The sequence below is a fragment of the Microtus ochrogaster genome, chromosome 1, assembly GCF_000317375.1.
Source record: "Microtus ochrogaster isolate Prairie Vole_2 chromosome 1, MicOch1.0, whole genome shotgun sequence".
NCBI lineage: Eukaryota > Metazoa > Chordata > Mammalia > Rodentia > Cricetidae > Microtus > Microtus ochrogaster.
The window spans coordinates 94,133,587-94,143,166 of NC_022009.1; positions in this window are offsets into that span (position 1 = coordinate 94,133,587).

Consider the following 9,580-nt stretch of genomic DNA (forward strand, 5'->3'; position numbering starts at 1 on the left):
TGGATCCTTGAGGACACATTTCACTGTTCTGCGCATGTTTCCTAAGACCTTGCTCATTACTATACTTGAGAACATGTTATGCAGTAAACGATCCACTTGTTGTATAAAAGCCCTGAAGTATTTCTCCCTTCAACCCTCAGGTCTTTAGTTCTGTAGGGATACACAGAAGGAAAAAATGACCGCGAAGCTGCTTCTGTTTGTCAAAAGGTCAGAAGATATCAGCAGTGGGATGCTTGCCTGTCTGCCTGGTGCCATCAAACAATATGCCCCAGGATTTGGCTGACCTCAGACAGTTGCTTCAGACAGTTCCCGATTATGTAGTAGTCTCTTGGAAAATGAATGAGCCACATGGCTTTTGACTACTTGTTCCTTCTTGAAAGAATGGAAGAGGCTTTTTTATTTATTCAAGCTGCTCCCAGCAGAGGGTTTGTTACAGTTCTTCCTCCACATTGTAACCTGGAGCACAAAGAACTGTTTAAAGTACTGTATTCAAACTTAACACTATTTAACTCTGCATCAGTCATTTCTGACACAGTGGAAATCTTCATGGAAAGAGGAGGCCAAAGATTGGCTGGGTGCTTCCCTGTACATATTTTAGAAATTCAATCATGTATCTGTTTACAGCAAGTGAAGAATTTATAAGAATTCATAAGCAAACCTATAGAGAAGTTCAGTAGCATTCAAAAGGGCAACAAAGAATACCAATGAGGTTTATTATTTCCTTATAGATTAATAAGAGCTGCGGTGAATTGACCAAGTCATTGGATAGTTTTGGAGATCATAAAAAGTTCCAATATGAAAATCTACAGGATTCTTACTAATTAATTCATTAGAATAGAAAGTGTATTTTACACATAAAACAAGTTTTATGGTTTTTCATAGTTTTAGAAGCATAGAGACGTGATCATTCACAATCCTGTTTTGTTGGTAGAAACAAACCTTATTAAATGAATAGAGCTAGCTGCTGGGAATCAGCCGGTAAAACACTGAGAAATACTAACACCAAAGAGAAAGATGTTTCCAAGTTTTTCATTTTTATAACCGTAAAAGATAAGGAAGACGTCAGTTGAGACACAAAGGGAGCAGTAGAGAAGGCCCTGAGCTGGGCCGAGTGAGAACACAGCAGGCCTGTGCGCACGGAGTTCCCTGGGCAGTAGGAATCTGCAGTGTGGATTCTCCCACTGCTGCCATTGTGACCAACGTAAGTAAACCAGGTGTCTGCGAACCCACGTCACTTCACGGATCCCATCCGCGAGTGCCACGCTCTGCACTGAGGGACACTAGCTCATTCTTCTCGGGGCTTCCGTGAGGTGGTTCCCATCAGGATCACTGCACTAACCTGCCCCAGCTGTTCTCTTGGCTTCTTATTCTTGTTAAAAAGAGAGGAACCCTCCCAGAGAGGCGAGTCGGGGTGGAGACCAATGGCGGCCTGTGGGGCAGGCTCACCTGGCCCCGTTCAGGTGACTAGATAGGCGGAAGATGCTCACACCCTTTGAAGAACGTGGGTCTTCCTGCTTTCTCCTGCAGCGGTTGCAAGTAGCCGTCTCCCTCTTTAGTGATACGCACTCTGCGCTTCTGCTCACCACTGTTTTCCCTCTTGAAACACAGGAAAAGCAATGTTTGAACAGCTGCCTGGAGTCTTGAAAGACTTTTTTTCTAGTGTGACTTTCCTTCTTGGGCTCTCAGCAGTGTTTGCCATGCCTCCAAATCAATTCACTAAATTAAATATACACCGTGTGAGATGTGAGCAAAGAAAGCCTGCTGGGAGCAAAATAAACGCGGAGGAAGATAATATAGCCAAACAAGCCCCAAACCCGAGTCTTGGGTTTGACACTCTTTGATACGTCACACACTCAATAGGGACAGTGCTCAAAGTGGACTAAAGACTGAGGAATCAGAAAAAAAAAATCCAAACACAGGCTGTCCTGGATTTTTCTTCTTTGTTTTTCAACTTGACACAAGCCATAGATAGCCATTTGAGAAGATGAACTGCAATTGAGAAGATTCCCCCAGAAGATAGGCCTGTAGGAAGACTTTGGGGCATTTTCTGGAAGGGCCGGGTCCACTTGGGTGGTACAACCCCAGGTTGGTGGTCCTGGGTTCTATAAGAAAGTAGGCTGAGCATGCTGTGAGGAGCAAGCAGGTAAGCAGCGTTCCTTCATGGCCTCTGCATCAGCTCCTGCGTCCAGGTTCCTGCCTTGAGCGGACTTCCCTTGATGATAGGCTATGACCTGGAAGTGTGAGCAAAATAAGCCCTGCCCTCCCCTTCCCCCAAGTTGCTTGTGGTCATGGTGTCTTATCACAGCAATAGAAACCTTAACTAAGAGACACGTTATAAAATATTGACTAAGAAGAACTAAAGAATATCTGGGCTGCATTAGATAATTTTGGCGGGTTTTCAGGGATGCCAGCTTTTAGCCTTGTCAATAGGGTAGCCTTTAGAGTAGAAAAGCCTCGCTGGCTAATAACACAACCTACAAACTAACTTTTCCCATAATATACTCCCATCATTCCAGAGGAGCCAAACAGCCTGGAAGCTCACTGTTGGGTGCTTTAAGGCAGTGTCTGCGTTGTCGGAAAGCACATCCTGAGACTCCTGTAGGAAGTGACTCTCCCATCGAGTCCGTGAGAAGTTTTCACAACGTATGCATTTTACTCTGGGACTCAGAAAGTCCGTAGAAGCCCAAATCTACATTCTCCACAAGTTCTGCCCCCCCCCCGAATAGTAAGAATTAAATATTAAGCAACTGTAATAATGTTAATGTCCATGATGAGTGTCTTAAGTTTAATGTTTAATTCTTGCTAGCCTTCAGGGTGTTTGGCTCCAAATATATATGCCTAATAATGGCTAAGTGGGTATGCTATTTTTACCTCTGCCTTCCGTTGTCATGCCTTTCAGTATAACACTCATGTGCAAACACTTGCCTTGAAATGATATTCTTGTTTAATATTCATAACAACTTGTGTGCTAGGCATTGTTGGGTTTACAGTTTAGCAAACAAGGTCCAAGAGATTAGTTGCCTCAATCTCACAACTAAGTAAATGCCAGAGCCAGGGGTTGAGCAGCAGTGTGGAAGCCTTACATCTCAGCACTCAGGGCAACCTCATTGCCACCCGTGAGACTCGGTTGTCAAAGACTACTTCAGGAAGAGTGTGTGTGTGTGTGTGTGTGTGTGTGTGTGTGTGTGTGTGTGTGTGTGAATACCAGAAGAGGGCATCAGCCTGACATAGGTGCTGGGACCTCCACCAGATCCTCTGCAAGAACAAGAAGTGCCCTTAAACAGGAGTCTTCTTTTTAGCCCTTTGGTTTCATTTAGTAAAAGCAAGTATTTAAAGCTCTTGGAAGTGGTATGAAGCCAGGTTATCCAAGGCCATCCCAGTGGTCAGGCATATTGACCCATTTTTACCAGCAGGGGGCAGTTGACATTTCCCCCTTAGTTTCTTGGTATGTGGTAAAAGCAAAGAGGGCCCTGGCTGGCCACCACAGCCACCCAAGTTCGGTAGACAAAGGGTAACAGAACACAGTTCACCAGCTGAGAGGAAGGGTTTTGCTTTGGTTTGTAAACAGGCATTCTCCCTCCCTCCCTTCCCCCTCTCTCCTTTCCTCCCTCCCTCCCTTCCTCCCTCCCCCTCCCTCTCTCCTTTTCTCCCTTCCTCTCTTATTTACAGTTTTTGAAAATTTCATACTTGAGTACTGCCAGCTCCTCCCATCTCCCATCATTCCCTCTCAAATTCTAGAATTTTTATTACAAACACACACACACACACACACACACACACACACACACACACACACACCCTACTGAGTCTATTTAGTGTTGCTCATTCGTACAAGTGTTTAGAGTTGATCACTTGGGATTTGATAACTTACTAGGGACTAGTCCTCAGAGAAGAATTATTCTCTCTCTCTCTCTCTCTCTCTCTCTCTCTCTGTCTCTCTCTCTCTCTCTCTCGGCAGCCATTGATTGTCTACAGTTCTTCATTTAGATGTGGGGCCTTCCGAAATTTCCCCCATCCATATTGGCATGTCAGTTGGTGTGGTCATGCAGCTTTTGAGATTTTGTGAGTGTGCCCTGTCATGTTGCTAGATAGAATAGAATATACTACATAGCAACAGGCATCCCAACTAGGCTCTCTTGTATCCCAGGCTGGTCCAGAACTTACTCTTGTATCAAAAGATGACCCGGTGCTGAGATATCCCAACTAGGCTCTCTTGTATCCCAGGCTGGTCCAAAACTTACTCTTTTATCAGAAGATGGCCTAGTGCTGAGATTTCAAGTGGCAACTTCCATTTATGAAGTGTTGGGAACTTTGAGTTGGGATTGAACCCAGGGCTTCAAACATGCTAGGTGTCAACTCTTCCAAGCCATTTCTGTCCCTGCCCTCAGCTTAGTGTGATTCTTTTTTTTTTTGATTTTATCTATTACTTATGTATTTTTTTTAAATTTATTTATTTATTAAGGATTTCTGCCTCCTCCCCGCCACCGCCTCCCATTTCCCTCCCCCTCCCCCATCAAGTCCCTCTCCCTCATCAGCTTGAAGAGCAATCAGCTTAGTGTGATTCTTAAAGGCTCTTCTGAAAACCTTGGTAATTAATGCTGTCCAACAGAATTCATCACAGGATACTGGGTTTCTCTCCAAGTTTTAGACACATTTTATCAACTGAAAGAGAAAAAAATTCAAGACTGTGCTATTCAGCTTTGTTATTCGCGATCAGAATAAAAAGCTTAAATATGTTATTAATTACTAGCAGTCCAGTTTGTACTTGTCTTTTATGAGCAAGGAAGGCCAAGGTCTGTGAAGGAGACTGATAACAATGGTCTGCTCACTTTGTAGAAGGAAGCATTTTCCCTTCATCGCATAAAAGCGCTGAATAACGAAAATCTCAGATTTATATCATTCTGGGCAGCTGGGTTATGATTCAGAAACGAGTCCATCAAGGCTAGGGAAGCAGCCAAGAGCCTGGCAGTGTGATTATGACAAACAGCGGTAGAGTGTGAGGAATATAAGAGGAAGAAATGGCCCCCAGAAGAGACAATGTGCTATAAAGTCCCACAGCGCTGTGCACAAGTTCTCCCCGGTGTCTTGACCCTTCTCCTCCATCTTCAGCCCCTAGCATTTCACTTTCCATACTTCTCCAAACACAGTCGGGGAGATGGTAAAGCCAAATACTGATGGACATGTCTGGCTTTCAAAACAAGAAACACAACTCTAGGGACCAAAATCAAGTCTTTTTGCTTAAAAGACAAGCACTTTGTTGACCAAGCCATCTCCTCAGCCAAGGTGGTTCCAGCAGCTCAGGGACCTATGTCCTATGAGTGGCTCTGAAGCCAAGGCTTTTCTTGGCCCCCAAGGAAACCTTATCTGGTCTGTGAAAGAAACTGGCAAGCATGTGGTTAACAGGGTAAGGGGCACGGATTTATTAAGACTTTGTCTTCCTTGTGGGAAAGAAGGACATTGCAGAAAAGAAGGACAGGAGTGGGGAAGGTTGAGGAGGGCGTGTGGCAGGTTATTGTCGAGTGTGGCCGGGCTTTTGGATGTCTCCTAGAAGAACGGGCAGGAGACCTAACAATTGCTTCAAGTTCTGCCTGGTTAGGGTGTCCCAGCACCCTCTTCTCTCCTCTTCTGTGACAGGAATTAAGCTTCTCTGACTCATGAAATCCCCAGGGAGAAAAATTTGGAAATTCAGTTCCAGTTTTAGAATTTAAAAAACAAAAATCATTTATTTATTTATTTATTTATTTATTTATTTATTTATTTATTTATTTAGTGTTAGTGTGTGCTTGCACAGGTATGTGCATACGCATGCCACAGCACATGTGTGTGGGTCGGAGGATGATGTCCAGGAAGCAATTCTCACCATGCGCTTCCAAGTGCTCCACCATGAACTCTTGCTATCAGTCTTGGTGGCAATCACCTGTACCCAGTGAGCCATATTGCTGCCCCCAATCCAATTTCTTTCATAGACTCCATCTTTAGTCAGATTGGGGACAATCAGGGGAAGTCTGTCCTTACATTTGCTGTTCCTCGATTGCCTCTGCTTTAAAACAACACGCTGAAGTGACGTATCTAACCCTGGGCCTCTGGAAGAGCACTCAGTGCTCTTATGTGCTGAGCCAACTCTTAGCCACCCCCACCCCCCCACTAGAGTTTAAAAGATTGTCTCTGAGGATAGCGGATAAGCTCCACCTGGAGTAGCATAAATGCTTGGGTGAGTACTCATACTGCCCATTAGGATAGTTTAAATAAAAACCTCGTTCTTTAATTTGGTACTTTTGACATCCAACGCTAACCTGTCTCTGGGGACTGGATTCTGGGATTTACACATCTACCTGCAGAGGCACTGTGTTTTAGTGACCCCCCAGAGTGACACCACCTCGGGGAAGCCAGCTTTCCAGCCAGCAGGGGTAAAGAAAGAGACCTCGGGAATCAGCTGGCTGCTGCAGGGGAAGCAATTGAAGTTGTTGACTTGTTTTCTTCCAACCCAGAAAAGGGCATTCCTTTGTTCTCAACTGGCCAAAAAATGCTTTAAATCACTCTAGCGGGGAGCAGTGTACAAATGCCAGTTGTTGGGACAGCCATTATCAGTTTGACCTCCTTTTCCAGGCTGGAGAAGTCTGTGTGTGGTCTCCTAACATCACCTGTCTGAAGACACACCTCCCGCAGAGGCGCTGACAGGAAGTAGGAGAAGCCAGAGCAGTGTGGCCTGCTTTCCGGACACTTCAGACGTTTCCTGTTGCCTATGCGTCCCTCTGGGAGATTTTGATCCGGTCTGCCACAGCGAGATGCACTCACCATTACAACGGGGGAAAAGAAAGGAAGGGAAGAAAAAAAGAAAAGGAAACCTTCCATTTTCCTTCTAAGAAACGAAATTTTATTTCTGGATAAGAAAGGCTTTGGGATGAAGGCCTGGTGTGATGCAGGAATAATCTTTCCCCAACTGTCCAGCATCAGCCGACTGTGTGTCTGAACCATAGTGGTGGCTCCTAAAATATCCGCCAAAACAACAGCGTGGAGGACAGAGGGTCTTTCATGGCCGCAAGCGGGTTACTGACTCTAATGACGGCGAGCTCTCCGTGACAGGGCAGCCATCCTTCTGAGTCCTGTTCATGAGGAACCGCGTTCATGGAGACAGCCCAGTGAGCGTGGAGGCCACTGTTGGCTACTGTGTGTGATCCGTGTTGCTAGTGTGGCTGGGCACAGGCTACACACCCTTTGCTCCAGTTCCTGGACATCTAGAAGAAGCGTGTTACTGTAACCCCATCTCCCTCCCAGCTTCACCCAGTGACACAGTCGTTAACTGAGCTCTTGAAAAAAGAAACCACAGAGAGAGGTGCCGTCCGCGGAGCAACGTGACCCTTCCTAGTGGGGACAGGGAAGCTGCTTTCTGACAGTCCCCACTGACACATACAGACGAGAAAGCTCGTTAATAAAGACTCTTCTGCTTCATTCTCAATCAAAGCGAAAAGACCTTGATGTCATGATTTACTCTCCTGAGAAATTATGGGACCACGGGGCTCTAGCCAGAACCACAGAGGAATTAGAGGTTTCTGAGTGACTCTTCAGACCAAACCTTCAAAGACTTGGAAGAGGCAGAGGGAACACAATAGATCATTAATAGACAGGATGAGGCAAGTGGGGGGAGCATTCACCTATGATGTCACCTGCTTCTAAATGCGGAAATGTGACACCTCCAGCCTTAGAGCACTCTGTTCCACACATCCCACTAACTTCAACAAAATGGTACACTAAGCTGGTGTCACATCCCTTTCAGCAAAATAAGAGCTCAATTGTGTTGGTTACAATGGATCACCACTGAGTGAAGTACATGGCATGCAGGAAACATGGTTTCTGTGCCTCTCTGCTAACATGGTCACTGATGTCTTCTAGAAACAATGCTGCCACAGGCATCCTGTCCACGGAACTGTCACAGTTGAAATTGCTATTTCTTAAGTTGTAAATATTTCACTGGACACAACACGGCCATTGTTCTCAGAAACTGATGGCAGCTGAGATAACCTGCGTCAGATCCGCACAAGATCAAGCCCATCAACAGCCCAAGGGGGTGGCGAGGGGCTCACACGGCCCCCATGCCTACATAAGGAGCTATTGACAGATGATAGGAGGGGCAGAGCTATTTCTCTGTGAAGATATGGCTACAGGGTCCATAGTTCAGTGCATGGTCCCCTACCACACGCCTATTGGTAACTCTGATTGAAATTGAACTCAGGGGATTATAAAATCAAAGAGGACATACGCACAGAGTTAATTCTTTCATTTTCTATTTCAGTGTATCCACTCTTTCCTATAAAGTGTGAATCTGTCCATATCATTTCTAATTTACACTAGTTTAAATGATAGTCTGTAAATCTTTCTTAGACATGTTTCCTTCGCATAGACGGATGAAGTTGAAAGGTCAAAGAGTATGTTCTAGAACTTCACATGGTATTGTCAAGTTCGTACTAATTTCTATACCTTTATGTTGTAAGAATTACCATGTCACATCCAGGCAAGGTGGCACATATCTGTAATTCTAGCTCATGGGAAGTAAAAGGATGAGAAGCAGATGTTCAAAGTTAGTCTTGGCTCCATAGTGAGGTCAACAAGAATGACCTGGACTACGTAGTGAGCCTGAGCTCGTAGTGATAACAAGAACAGCCTGAGTTACAAAAAACTCCGTAAAGAGCTAGAGAAGTTCTGAGTGAAGGGGTATTTTTTGACATGGGCAAGGCCACGTCTAGCACCCCAGTGCCTCAGGCTCATGAGAGTGGCAAAACTTTCCCTGAGTATGGCTCACAGGGAAATGGCATAGCCACCCTCTGGTCCCAGTGTGGATATTGATAGAGCATGCAGAAAATGTCCACCCTAGCTTTCTTCCCTGGATGTTTATGGCCTAGAGACTGCTTCCCTGCAGATCCTGCTCCAATGGAGATCAGCCACCCCACGTCCTTGTTCGGCTGTATATACTGACCCTGGATCCTTGTCTACCTGCCTATAATAAACCCACCTCCCTGTTCAACTGTATGTAGTCAACATGCTGGGCTTCCAGGCTGCTGCAGTTACTCCATCAGAGAGCCCAGTCTACCCAGTCGCAGCTTTTTCTGTGTCTGTGTGTCTGTCCTTTCTTCATTCCCTCGCCACTCTAGTTAGTTTAGTACCTGGAAGTCAGTGAGGATTGCAAGTCCCAGTCTCAAAAACAAACAAACAAACAAACAAAACAAATAAAAAAGACTTCCCATTTTATACTGTCTTTCACTTCCCTAACTGTTTAATATGAAATATTACCTCATGATAATTTTTACTTTATCCCCAAAATTCTAGTCAGTAAAATCTTTCTTTCTTTCTTTCTTTCTTTCTTTCTTTCTTTCTTTCTTTCTTTCTTTCTTTCTTTCTTTCTCTTTTTGTTGAGTTATATATTTTCTCCCCTCCCTTCCTCTCCCCTTCCCTTCAACCCTCTTGTGGTCCCAATGCTCCAAATTTATCCAGGAGATCTTGTCTTTTACGACTTCCCAGGTAGACTGAATCCATGTATGTCTCTCTTAGGGTCCTCTTTGTTGTTTAGGTTCTCTAGGATTGTGAA